Source organism: Mesoplodon bidens, assembly GCF_964165515.1.
Source record: "Mesoplodon bidens genome assembly, chromosome: 4".
NCBI classification, from domain to species: Eukaryota; Metazoa; Chordata; class Mammalia; order Artiodactyla; family Ziphiidae; genus Mesoplodon; species Mesoplodon bidens.
In genome coordinates this window covers 3618037-3631846 of record NC_138160.1, presented here as the reverse complement: position 1 = coordinate 3631846, position 13810 = coordinate 3618037, and positions in this window count along the sequence as shown.

The window sequence follows — 13810 nt, the reverse complement described above, 5'->3', positions numbered from 1 at the left end:
GTGTCTGTGTGCAGGTTTGTGTGAGTATGAGAGGTTTTACTCTGTGGGTGTATATGATGTGTGAGCCTGTGAGGGACCGTGTGTGTGTGTGTGTCAACCTGCATGTGAGCGTGTGTGTCCATGTGCTTGTGTTATTGAGTGACGGTGTGTCTCTCAGTGTGCATAAGAGTGTGTCAGTGTGTGTCCATGTGTCAGCATGTGCATCAGTGCCTTTGAGTGTTTCCTGTGTGTGTGTGTGTCTCTGTGTATGAGCTGTACTGTGAGTGTGTGGTCCCCACATGTGGGTGTGAACGAGCAGGAGTGTGTCAGCATGTCTGGGTGTTTTGGCACACCAGCCTGTGTGTAAGTATGTGTGTGTGAGTGTGTGTAACACATGCCTGGGCCAAGTTGTATTCACACTACTCAGGCTGACGTCCTGTCTCACAGAGCTGGAAACCACAGCTCTCCTGGACAGGTGGCCTGGCCTGCAGGCTGAGAACTCAGGAAAATGTCCTTGGCTTTGATCTCATACCTATAACTTGTCTTAGAAGCACAATTATTTCTGGGCAGAACATACGTAATCAACAATTAAGAGATCCTAGAAGGAATACAAATAGTCAGAGCAACCCCATGGTGTGGGGAATCTAATTTGCATAAATAAAACACAATTCAGTAAGGCACTTTTTTAAGTCTTCCAAGAGTTTATGTGATTTGTTAAATGTCTACTCTCGTCTATGGCCTTCCTGTTCTTCACCTCTGCCTCCCCTTTGTATCTCAGAGTCTGGGGCCCTTGACCAACCGTGGGTCCCACACCTTCTGCTCTGTCCTCAATGGAACAGGAACTCATTCCAACCCTCTTGGGATGGGGGCCTCTCGATCCAGCGACCAATTGTCACAGGCTTCTGCAGACACTCCCGACTTCCTTCCCTGACACTGCCTCTTCTTTTAGGCTATTTTCTCTCTCAGCATGAGTGACCTTGGGGAGCCACCCAGGGCAGCCACCCAGGCCTGCAGACAATCCAGAGACAAGAAGAGAGTGGAGAATGGTCTTCTCAGAGCGCAGCTTGTGCCTAAGTCACCCGGCATGGGGACGCCTTGCTCCCCCTGGGACCTTGTGGGCACCGCCTTCTTCACTGCTTGGCTGCTCCATCACTGCCTGGTTTCTATGGAGGCCAGATGAGTGCCATCCTTTTGGAGCTGCAGGAGGGGGCCTGCGAGGTGCCCAGAGTAGAGCCAACTCACACCCAGAGCCAGGACTGGGCTGGGTCCCCCATGAGGTCAGCCCTTGTGGTTGGAGGCGAAGGGGGGCGGGAAGGGAGGCAGAGGCCGACCTTCCAATTCTTCAAACAGACAAGAAGATCCTCCCCACTCCGGGGCAGAAAGGTAAGGGAGAGCAGGAGGCGGAGACAACAGGAAGCCTGGACATCAGGGTGGAGATGAGGAGCAGCCCTAACAGGAAGCACCAACAGTCCAGGCCGGGTTCACCTGTAGTGACAATATTGTTCAGTTATTCAAGGGCTAAGGGAAAAATAAAATCCCCAATTTAATATTACTAAATGGATACTTACCATGATCCGAATACCTATGTTCAGATTTATCAAGATTAAGCAATTTTGTCCAAGACCTGGAAATAAATACCTTTCCCATTTTTTGTAACTCACGGGCTCATTCTAGAAGCACAGCTTGAAAGGCAGTTTTCCCGTTAAAAAACAATGTTAAGATTCTCTGGACCAGGGCTGACCACCAGAAATGAAACAAGAGCTGCAAATATGAGCCACGTGTGCTCTTTTGATTTTTCTCGTAGCCACATAAAAAATAAAAATGAATGGGTGAAATTGTCTGATAGTGTATTATATAAACCAATATACCCAATATATCATCATTTCAAGATGCAGTTGATATAGAACCTTATTAACTTGTGATCTTACATACTTTTCCCCACTATGTCTTTGAAATCTGTTGTGTATTTTACCCTGAGAATGCTCCTCGATTGGACTGGCCACATCTCAAGTGCTCAAGAGCCACACATGGCTAACGGCTACTGGACCAGAGAGCATAGCTCTCCAAGGGTCAGCAAACTTTTCCTGTGAAACCCAGATGGTAAATATTTTATCCTTCACTGGCCATGTGGCCTCTATGGAACTCTGCAGTTATAGAGAGAAAACAGCCATGTATTACACACAATGTGTATATTAACAGGCATGGCTGTGTTCCAATAAAAGTTCATTTACAAAAACAGGTGGTGGGTTGGATGTGGCCTGCAGGATGCACGTTGCAGACCCCCATGTAAACCAATCCAGTCTAGTATCCAATTTTTGACCAATAACAATCAGTGATATAGAATATAAAGATATGTTTTGTTTACATTTTGCCAAAATCTGTAGCAATCGTGCTATGAACTGGACTGTATCCTCCCCAAATTCATATGTTGAAGCCCTAACCCCAGGGTGATGGTATTGGGAGGTGGGGCCTTTGGGAGGGGATTGTATGAGGTCATGAGGGTGGGTACTCTGTGACGGGATTAGTGCCCTTATAATTAGAGACACTCTCTCCATGCTACAAGGACACAGTGAGAACCCAGAAGAGAGCCCTTCCCAGAACCCGACCCTGCTGGCTCCCTGACTTCAGACTTTTGTCCCTTGAACTGAGAACAAAAATTCTGCTGTTTAAGCTGCGCCATCTGTGCTACCTTGTTATAGTAGCCTGAACTGATTTGTACAAGGAGAAAAGTCTTTAAAAAGGCAGTATATGAGGGCACTTTAAAAATCCCTTATTTAAACCCAAGCTATTCATTTTAAAAAGAACCTCTTTAAAAATATTTAAAATCTTTTGAACTCAATATGTATTTCTTCCCTCAGTGTCAAATTACTCACCTTTACCTCCAAATTAATGACAATGTAAAAAAATATATACAAACTAAAAAGAAGAAAGCTGCTAATTACTAACCTGCTGAACCTGCTGTTCTGGCTAAGGTCATCTTTGGTTTTGTCACCCTTAAAGTTCCATTAACATCACGCTCCCAGTTTCTTATTTCTGTTTCATTTCTTCTAAACCTAACTCTGAAAATATGCATTCTTCTCTCTTGCATGTGAAAAGTGTATGGTGAACACATTGTGAGATTGTATCATGGCTTCAGGCAAGACCATCCAAGAGTTTTTTCATCAACATAAGAGGGATATTTTTTTTCTCTTTCCATGAACTTTCAGTCTCCCTTTATACTACTGACATTTGTTTAGCACAGTGATTACATTCTTTTCATGTTATTTTATGTGCAGGGCAGTGATGTTAAATTGCTTGTAGTTGACTCTGAGTGAACCACTTGTTGCTGTTTTATTTACATATCTTCTAATAAATACCTTGCTATAATATCTTTCTCATGTGTGAATGCTCAACACATTGTAAATGCAAACTAGATCAATGCTATATTTCACCAAGCAAGTACCTATTTATCTTTTTATTTGTTATTTCCACCCCCTCTTTTATAGCATTATCCTAATCCCTTCACATGTAATTCTGGAGAAGCAGAAAGGAACCCAGGGCCAGTTTTCACCTTTGCATCAGAAAGGATGCTTCCACATTTGGTTTATTGAGGGACTTGCTTGTAAATGTGACCTGCTTCTAAATGTACAATCATTGCAATGTCTTGGTTTGATCTGGATGATGAATCTTATGCCCAAGAAATTATTTTTCAACTTGCTCTTTCTGCTTCGACCTCAGGAGCTGGCAGAACAGTGCACATAGTTTAATTTGCTATTTTACAGGACCTTTGATAAGCTGTAAAATGATACATATCCACAATTTAATAAGTTAAAAATTTAATAAAAAATAAGGGAAATAGATATTGTTTTTCTTTGAATAAGTCAACAAGGAACATACTTCATGGTGTTTTAAACTTGAATCGATATTTTGATAGAAATGTTTTATTTATCTGACACAGGTATCATTTTCATTATTTTCATTCGGTAATGCAATCTGAATTCCAGACTCATATGTGCTTTGAATGGACTAACTCAGCCTCTTTAAGGAAAAGCCCCTTGACTCAAGTGTAAAAGCAAACTTCTTCCTGAACTTCTATCCTTCCCTGGCCCTTAAACCACTCAACATTAATTGGTTTTATTCTGGCCTGACAGAAGACTGTATCTCATCATGATGTTCTCTTTATGTGGCTAAGAAACATTTCCTTGGATATGGTCAGCACGTAAGGCAATGGAGAAATTAAATATCTAATTGATATCCCTTATTTAATTGTAGGGACAATTGTACAGAAAAAGTGGAAGCTTAACCCTCTATGTATGTCCTACTTGATCCGGGTGGTTTTGTGTGAAGGCTTGAGAGATTCAGAGCCCTGGAAATAATCTCAAAAAATCCAGCTGCAGCTCTTTATTTTGCAATAAAATTGAGGCCAGGAATTTCCCCCATTCACATGTGACTTGGTCTCTATATGAGGCAGGAGGGTTCACACTCTGAAGTCCACATCTGAGACACATTGCTTTGCTACACACTCAACATCTCAGCCACGTGACCCTTCTTTCCTACATAGAATCCCTTCATTCTCCTAAACATTTTCCCCTGATTATTCACCAGCCTTGTGCTTTAAGGCCTTTAAACATTTTCAAAAAATCTAATAGATTCTCAGAAGCATCGTTTTAAATTCTTGTATTGTTGCTAATTTATTGAAAATGAATCCTAGTTTCACATCGATGAGGTGAAGAAGAAATTGTGTAAAGCTTCTGCTCTTTGGAATTCATTGAGGTTTCATTCAAGACCTCAATTATGGGTGGGATTTTGTAAATGTTTCATGGATGCATTAAAATAAAGTTATATTTTCTATTTTTCAGAAACTAAATAGGGCACATGTTTATAATTCAACGTTTTTGATCGAGTAATTTAATAATTAATGAATACCTCACTGTTGCTCAGTTATTGATTAATTCCTGCCTGCGTCTAGGGAAGCAGGTGAAAGCACACATGAAAGGTTCAAGTGTAAAGATTCAGAAGGAATTCCTCAGTGTGATGGCCAACTTCAGGCAGCTCTATCTCGGCGCCAGCTCCCTGCTCCCTGCCCCTAGAAATCAGCTCATTTTATCTACACAGACACCACAGGAGGAGGCTGCTAGTATGAGTTCAATTGTGTGCCTTCAGATTCAAGTTCTTACTGTTAGTGCCTCAAAATGTGACCTCAGGGCTTCCCTGGTGGCACAGAGGTTGAGAGTCCACGAGTCGATGCAGGGGACACGGGTTCGTGCCCCCGTCCGGGAAGATCCCACATGCCACAGAGTGGCTGGGCCCATGAGCCATGGCCGCTGAGCCTGCATGTCCGGAGCCTGTGCTCCGCAACGGGAGAGGCCACAGCAGTGAGAGGCCCGCGTACCGAAAAAAAAAAAAAAAAAGTGACCTAATTTGGAAATAGGGTCATTGCAGATATAATTAGTTAAGACGAGGCCATTTAGGGAGGTTAATTCAATCTGACTGATGTCCTTATATAAAGGGGAGATTTGAACACAGACACACAGAGGAAGAATGCTGGGAGAACCTGAAAGTGGAGACAGAGCAATGCTTCCACGTGGCAAGGAACCCCAAGTATTGCTGGTAAATCCCCAGGAACCAGGAGAGGCTCAGCGGGAACCCGTCTTGCTGACACCGTGTTCTCTAGCCTCCAGAACTGTGAGACAATACATTTATTTGTTTAAAAACACATGGTCCATGGTACTTTGTTATGGCAGTGTTAACAAACTAATATGGCCCTCATCATTACTCTGTTTTGACAAATAGAACAAGGCTGGTTTCATTACATAATGTGCCAGACGTGTGTCTTGGCCAGTAAGGATGGTGCCTACCCCCAGAGCACAAGCCCTTGCACTACATTCTGGGGTCCATTGTCACTGAAAATACTCTGGACTGGGGACCCTCTCTCAGTGAGTCCAGCAGGGACAGGAAGGATGGGACAGGCACCTGTGACATTTGAGAATCCCCCCCCAGGTGTCTCATATCCCCAACTTTGTAGAGCATCATAACCTCCAACACCACCTATGAGACTCACCTGTCTACCAGTAGTTGTTTTTATGTCCATATCTGGTTTTATATATCTTACTGCTCAGTGATTTGACAGATAAAGAGTCAAGGCTATATCCTTGGGGTAAAGAGTACTCTATAGGTCTTGTTGTCTCCTGGGGGCACTTATTTAAATGTCATTTGCACATAGATCTTTGTCTCAAATGTTTTTGTTTGTTTGTTTGTTTGTTTTGTTTTTTGGGGGTTTTTTTTGGAGGTTGAGTGGGGGATGGAGAGTCAAAATACAACAAGTAGGTCATCAATAATTGCCTTTAATAGTGTAGGTTTTATGTGTCTTCATACATATTTTAATGGGTACTTAAGAAGTTTATAGAAGGAGTGCCAAGTAGACTATTTAAAAATCTTCTTCACTTTAAGGTTTTAAGGGCACAGGCAAGTCAAGATCAGACAAGGATAATGAAAGAGAGTTGGGAGTCGTCAGCTAATTCTGGAATCCTCCCTATTCAGTGTGTCTTGGAGATGCTCCAATGTCTTGAGCCTGTAATCAGTGGGGATCCCACTGCTGTCTGCTGCTGACAAACGCAGGGTTATGGCTGGTTCAGTCCATGCCTCCCAATTTTCAGAAAGGACGTGCACTCCATGGAAAATATTTTATCTGCAAAATTCTCAGAACAACTCTAAATAGCCCTACCCTGGAGTCGATTAACTTTTCTCACTTTTCGGTATGTCTAGGCACGTACACAGATCTCACTGTTTTCCTGCTGTGGAAGGACAGAGTGTCCAGAGATGGTGGATACAGCCAAGAACAGTGATACAAGCCCTGACTCCCAACATACCCTGTCACTTTCTAATTTATAAATCAATGCTCTGGGGATTCCAATTTGTCTTCTGCAAAACTGAATTTTTACCTGGATGGTATCAGTGGAAACAGAGCTTTTCACCTATGCTGTGCTGAATGGAAGCCATGGCACAGCTGTGGCCTCCTGTCTTGCCAGCATCCTGGTGATGGGGACCGAGACTGGGCTGGGAGCCACTCCGGCCTGGGGACCTGATCACCCTGGTCTCCTGGGGCTGCCCGCCCACCTGGCTCATCCCCTTTCTTTCTAATCTCTACTTCTGGGTCCAGAAGCATTGCCCCGTGAGTCCTTTGCTAAAAGCATGCAGACAGAGGAGATGCTGCAGTGGCTGGGCCAGCGCTGTGAGCCAGGAGAGCTGTACTCCCTTCTCTTGCCATGATGCCGTCCTGGCAAAACCCACGAAGAAGCTGCTCCATCACCTGAGTAGGGGAGGAAGGTGGGCTCCTGCTGACCTCCCTCCATGGCACTGAGAGTTTCAGATGTTCTCTTGGGGCAGGTGACCCTGACCCTGTTTCCAATACACCCTCGCCCCTGCATCCGGTTAGGATCAGAATTCTTCTCATTTTTACTCTCTCTAAAGTCTTAACTCAATGACTCAAACCATGTACATGATCAGGAATTCTGGTGATTACTGCTTAGAAATTTCTGAGGGTTGTTGACCTGACATATGGAACACCGAGGGCATCTTCCTGAAGCCACCACCGTGTCACATGGGAAGATGAGAATGCAGTCCCTGAGGAGCAGTGAAAGAGGGTAGCGTTATTTAACATGAAGAAGAAGTGACTGAAAGTGGTTCAGTGCCTACATTTAAAACATACAAATACTCCCACATGGGGTGGGGGCCAGCTAGTGTTCTTACATGTGACAAAAGGCAGAACGAAAGGAGTTGGGTTTAAATGACAGCATGAAGAATTTAGGTTAGATGTGGAGAATGACTCTCTGACACTGAGTTATGACCCATGGGATAGGTTACCAGGGAAGATCAGATTCTTTGAAGGTTTTAATGCATACGTATCCCTTGACACAAAGCAGGCATATGACCCAGTCGATTTTAAAGTAAAATTCGATCTATCAGTCCCCATTTTCCCACATGGGTCAATTTTACAGTGACAGGTGGAATTGCATGGGTTACCAGATCTTTTCTCATCCTAAAATGAGAATCAGTGGTCAAAGGACTTTCTGGACTGCCCATCATATGTTTTGAGCTCCGCCTGACTTCTCCCCTGGAAAGCGCCAGGGCAGCGCTTTCTGGAACCATCACAATGGCTGCATCAGCCCATTGAGGCAACATGACGGTTGTCTGTGAATATGAAGGCACTGAGTAGGCAGGCATTTGTGTGGCTGCATAAAGGGAAGCTCAACCCAAAAGGATTTGATTACAATAATCCCCATAGGAATGAAATACAATCCTGTGTCTTTCCATTCTAGAATTTCAACTGCAGGACACAGGAGAGCGTCTTTTTCACGTCATGAAGTGTTTCCCAAGGAGCCCCGCCTAGGACAGGGACATTTCTACAATAGTCTATGACTTGCAATTTGACTAAAATAAAACCATTATGTTTATTTATTCACCCTTAAGATGTAGTTACTTCATTTTTTTCCCCTGTCTACTCACAGTCAAGAAACAGAACACAGGGAATTACCTGGTTGCCCAGTAATTAAGACTCGGCACTTTCACTGCCGTGGGCCAGGGTTCAATCCTTGATCCGGGAACTAAGAACTAAGATCCCACAAGCTATGCAGCTCTGCCAAAAAGAAAAAAGAAAAAAAGAGAGAGAGAGAGAGAAAAAAATGAAACAGAATGCAGTCTAGTTTTAGTCCTTGTCAGAATGCTTAGGCATTTACGCTAGACTCTGACCTTTTAACCGATTTGAATTTGGTGATGGTCAGCTACAGACATGGCTCCAGGGCATGTTTCCCCTCTTCTGTGTCTCCTGCTGTGTTTCTCATCCCTGACCTGGGAAGGAGTGATTCCCCTTGGCCCAAACTTGAAACCCAGTCGTCCAGCCCTTCTAGTGCACATCCCACAGCAAATAGGTATTGTTACCCTGTCTCTCGGGGTTCATAGAGCAGCCTGAAAAGGTGCTGATGGACACGGAGGGACTGAACAGAGAGATTTCCTTACATGGGAATTTGCTGTTTTCCCAGACCCGAATCTCTGTGCCCATGTGGAACGGCCTCTTCTGTATGCAATTTTCAGTGAAAAATGTAAATGTTCAATTTTCAGTGAACAAATAAATTGGGTGTGTTTTTTATTTGTTTATTTTTATTTACTTTAATTTGTGAGAACTTAGAGAGGAAGTAAAATAATGTCTTAGAATTATGAAGAAATACAGACTGATGACCAAAAGTCAGGAGAGTAAAAGGAGCCTGGGCGCTCTCTAACAGATTACAATAGAAGGCAGAGGATTAGATTGAGAGTCCACCGTAAACCCAATCCAAACAGAAGCTAGTTTTATTTTAAAATCTCTGAATTTAAAAGTGTCTTGGCATGTGCCCAATTCACACATCTTGAACCGAGTCCAGAAGGAAAAAGATAACACGAATATAAATGGTCTGACTTTATCTTCCTGCCACTCAGCTTAAAAGCATTTCCCTCTTTTTGGGCAATTTACCAACAATCTTAGACTATTAAAGTTACAAACATGAAAACAGTGGATCTCAAGTCTTATTATCTAAATTACTCTGGGTAAGTTTAGCAATAAAGTCTTCTGCATGAATCAGAAAAGTATGAAGATCATCATTAACAGCATTAAAAACTTTTTTTTTCTTTCCACCTTAAAGAGTTCCTAAGCAAATTATTAAGGAATTTGACTAATGTTACAGCTGCAATTTGAGGGAAAAAACAAACAAACATAAAAAAACAAAGAAAATCATCTTAACAGTATCATACCTGGAACTCTGTGTTTCCCAAATGAGCTCTTAAGAAGATAAGAATCTGTCCTTATGTCTTTATTTTTAAACAGTGAATCAGTCCTTGAAATATTCTCTATCACAATTTGCCAAGTTGTGGGATTTTGTAGGAGGATTTCACAAGCGCTGTTAGGCGCATTTAGCGTTGTGCATGATGTCATACAGAGGCATGAATTTGCGCTGGGAAAACGGAAGGACAGGTCAATGGAAGAATGAAACAGACACAGATCTGAGTCCAGAGTTAGTACTTCCAGCTATGTGGTCTTGGGAAATTTACCTAATTTCACTGAGAAATTAATTTGTTACAATATAGATACCAATATCTGTCTTGCAAAGTTTTCAGGCTTATAGATAATACATATGTAAAGATTTTTAAACCCACAAGAGGTCTTTAATAATTAACTTAACAACTATTATGCAAACACCCATCTTGTCCATTTTCAGGGTATACTCCACTGCATCTATAAATGAAGATGATGTTTACAGGTTCCATGTCCCTGGATTCCTATCAAAACACCATGCAGAATTCCAGAACTCAGCAAAGTGAGAACCACTTAAATCCTCACAAGCTCATGAGGTTTCCATGGCCAACCTTGAAGACTTGAGTCTTGGAATGTTTTCTAAGCATCCTTTTCAAAAGCCACATATACAAATAGAAGGGTTGGTTGTTATGTTTGCATTTCTATCAAAACCTCTAGAAGGGAGAGAGGAGCCCTGAGAGGACATTTGGTCTGGGATCTAATGGACAAAGTTCTGCTCAGGCTCCAGTCACTCCACGTGGTGTGTGTGTGTGGAGGTGGGCGTGGGGTGTAGGGACACCTGTGAGTGGAGAGTCTGTGGGAACAGTGTGTGTATGCATGCATGTGAGTGTGTGTGTGTCAGTGTTGGGAGGTGTGTAGGGTGGTAGTGGGTGTGGAAGGTGATGGGGGTATTGCCTGGGGGGGGTGTGTGGATTACATTCTGTCTTCAGGCAGCCTGAGCATAGGTTCTAAGGGAACCACAGATCCTCCTTTGTCTAAGATGAACCAAAACTCACCACTGAAGTGGGGCTCGGGCTTGGAGAAGCTCCAATGTACCCATGTCCCACCAATCATCAGTCACATCTTAAGAGAAGTGCCACAGGTGATATTGGGGCCAGGGACGTTCTACCTGATCATTAAAACTCGTCAAACACATTAACATCTATGTGAAAATTGTAGTGGTGTGTTTCTAGTCTAGCAGGAATTCAATATTACACTCTGCATGTAGAGAATCTCATGTGTGAATCTACGTGGTGTGTTTTTGGGTGAGCTGGGATTGCCATGGATGAGAGAGGAAACCCTAGGGGGATATTTTTCCTTGAATATTCTCAAAATGAACTGGCCAACATTCACCTAGATTTTTTTGCTCTAATCACCCTCCTCACCTTCATTATTGTATTAGTTTCCTGCAGCTGCTGTAACAAAGCACCGTAAACTGGAGAAAATTATGTTCTCACAATTCTGGAGGCTGACAGTCCAAGATCAAGGTGTTGGCAGGGGTGGTTTCCTTGGAGGCCTCTCTCCTTGGTGTTTAAATGGTGGTCTCTTCCCTGTGTCCTCACATGTTCATCCTTCTGTGTATGTCTGTGTCCTAATATCCTTTTCTTAAAAGGACACCTGTCCTGTTGGCTCAAGATCCACCTGGCTGACCTTATTTTGATGTGTTTACCTCTTTCAAGGCCCTGTCTCCAAACACAGTCACATTCTGAGGTGCTGGGATCAGGGCATAACCTGTGAATGTGGGGGACGCATTTAGCCCATAACACATACTTCTCTGTGACACTGGCTCTTACCTTTGGGGCACCCAGAAAGCTTGCTGGACCCACCCTCCTCAGTTTTGGATTCCACAGATCTGAACACATTTCTGATAACTCCCAGGGGATGCTAACGCTGAAGGTATGACATCACAGTCTTAGAACCGCAGATTCAAACTTCAGTGACACTGAGGAGAAATAAGGTTACGTCCGTGGTCCATGGACCAGCAAAGCTTGACCTTGTTCCTACCAAAGAAAGATTTAAGGGAAACCCTCCTTCCCTTGTTTGCCTTCTTCTCTCCCTAGATCTGCTTCTCAATTTGAACAAAAATCGATGTGGTTTTGTCCACAATATGAAAACATACACTTGAAATTATAAAGGACAATTTCATCCAGCTTGGTAGTCTGTCACCTGATAACAGGAATAAAATAATTAGAAAACAGAAGGAGATAGTCTTCTCTACTGGAATCATTGTGCTCAAAACCAGCTGTGGAAAACCAGCGCAGGAGCTGGTAAATATTTACAAATTTAAAAGTGACAATTACTTATTTCTCAATTTTTCCTAGTCCTTACCCATACAATGTTCCTTTTGGTTGTATTTGTCTTATTGTTTTAGAAGGGATGCATACTTGAGTCCAGTGAGGAACAAGCAGAAAGATGGTTTTAGAGATCTGTCATTAATATTTCAGGGTCAAGGGAAATTTTCAAGGTCAGACAAATCTGATTAGCCTTGATCATTCTCCCAGGCTTGTTGAGTAAAAAAAAATAAAAATAGTTAGTAATTATTTTATTATAAAATTATTGTATAATATATATGAAATATAAAATAAAAATGTATTTTTATAAATAACAATTCATTACTTTATAAATAAATAATTTTTTTATCTTTTATAATCTCAGAGGATAATACATCCTTCCCTGTTTCATTGTTGTCTAATTACTCTTAGGCTAGGATGTTGATTGCCTTCAATCACTCAGCTATTCAAGGGCATCTCGGAGGATAAGAATGAGAAGTGGAAAATGTGGGCTTGTAGAAGAAACCATTGAGGATGGGATAACAGGCCCAGTGCACAGACGTGGCATGTTTCTTTAAATATCCCTTTAGAAGGTAAGTGTATCAACCCACAAAGGATGCTTATGCTTGCCTTTCCTGAAAATAAACCAAGACTTTATATCATGAGCTCACCTGAGGCCAAAAGTGCATGGTGCACATTGTTTAATGTGATCCACCCTGAAAACTTCAGACTGACTATGTAAGACCATCCAGAGAAGACCAAACTTAGGGATGCGAACTTTAAAGCTCCTTTCATCAGCTCGCTCCCTCTCCATGGAATGTTGCGTAGATACAACCACCAGTAAGCAGATGGGTTTTCCTCAGTAAACCCTACGTGAAAGGGGACACATGGTTCCAATAATGGCAACATGAATTCATCCTCCTTTACCCATCACCTGTAGACAGTCACTGACCCTCCTGTAGTTCTGTGCTCTTGAAGGAAACCTACTCACCTCTTGTCAAGTTGCTAACATTGTTAAGATCAGCCAGGCAAGAAAAACTTACAGTAAGGTCAGTCTTTCCTATGATAAACAATCTGTTTTTGTGCTTTTGATTAAAATTTAATAAAAGGATATTTCAGCAAGGCAAAGACTGGTTAAAGGCAGGTGAGGAATGATCAACATTGACTCCACACAAGACTAATCCCCCCTCTCTTCTCAGATTTCCTATTCATCTGGACCAGGCGAGGTTGGAGGAAACAAGGCCTCGCCCCAAGCAGGAGGCGCCTTTTCCCTCCACATCCAGTCCTCTAAGGATTGGAGCATTTGATCTGGGAGCTACCACCGCCTCAGCTCACCTACTGCAACCAGAGCTGCACAGACACCACATTCCTTGGGGGGAGTGGAGGTTTCTTAGCATCTTCTGGGCAGAAATCCACCCTGTGCAGTTCAAGGAGGTATAATTCAAGGATGACAGCCTGAGCCAAAGAAAACCAAGGAGTCTGAGCAGGGAAATCCCAGTGTGAGTGCGGAGCTCCGGCCATCAGACAGCTGTTCACTGTGAGGACAGGGTGCTGTGGAGACCACCACACGGGCACACCTGGGGACAGCCTGGAGTCAGCCAGGGGAAAACCAGGGGCAGCAGAGAGTGCCAGCACACATTTCTCTGAGCCACCCCAGGGAACAGGCTTGTCCGGGGCCCAGGGCTGAGTCTCGGCAGTGTGGAGGATAATCTGTAATTTTAAACAACCGCACTTTGAGAAATATGTTTTCCAAAGAAAG